Source organism: Octopus bimaculoides, chromosome 7 (genome assembly GCF_001194135.2).
Source record: "Octopus bimaculoides isolate UCB-OBI-ISO-001 chromosome 7, ASM119413v2, whole genome shotgun sequence".
Classification (NCBI taxonomy): domain Eukaryota; kingdom Metazoa; phylum Mollusca; class Cephalopoda; order Octopoda; family Octopodidae; genus Octopus; species Octopus bimaculoides.
The window spans coordinates 76208716-76209479 of NC_068987.1; positions in this window are offsets into that span (position 1 = coordinate 76208716).

Sequence of the window (764 nt, forward strand, 5' to 3'; positions counted from 1 at the left end):
GAAGAAGAAGAAGAAGAAGAAGAAGAAGAAGAAGAAGAAGAAGAAGAAGAAGAAGAAGAAGAAGAAGAAGAAGAAGAAGAAGAAGAAGAAGAAGAAACAAGGAAGTTTTCACCCTAAACCTAAAGGGCTTGTTTGACAGATGTATTTTCTCGTTTTTAATACCAAAAGATTCATCAAAGTTGATACAATATTCGGAAAGCAATATGTTTTTATTGGGAAATATACACTGATGAAACGGAAAAGATGATTTAAACCAAATTCAGCGCCTGAGTTCAAGAACTACCTCCTCCAACCTCTTCACCTTCATTCTCAACACCTTCATTCCATTCTCAACCAAGCAAGACCCTGTTTTGCAAAGTATGTACGTTGTGCGTAACCGTTTAGGAATCGATAGATGTCGACTTCAAACTTAGCAATTGATCATCTGAAGCATTCTACACTAAATTTACCACTGTTATACCTATAAGTTCGACTGTCTCAAGCTGGCTAGAATTTTGCCATCACTACTACTACTACTACTACTACTACTACTACTACTACTACTACTACTACTACTACTACTACTACTACTACTATTGCTGCTGCTGCTGCTACCACTACTACTGATGCCGCTGCTGCTACTAATAGTGCTATTACTACCAATGCTAATACTGCTGATGCTGCTACTACTACTAATACTGCTGCTAGTGCTACTACTAATACTACTACTACTGCTACTACTTCTACTACTAAAACTGCTGCTACTACTACTACTACTACTACTA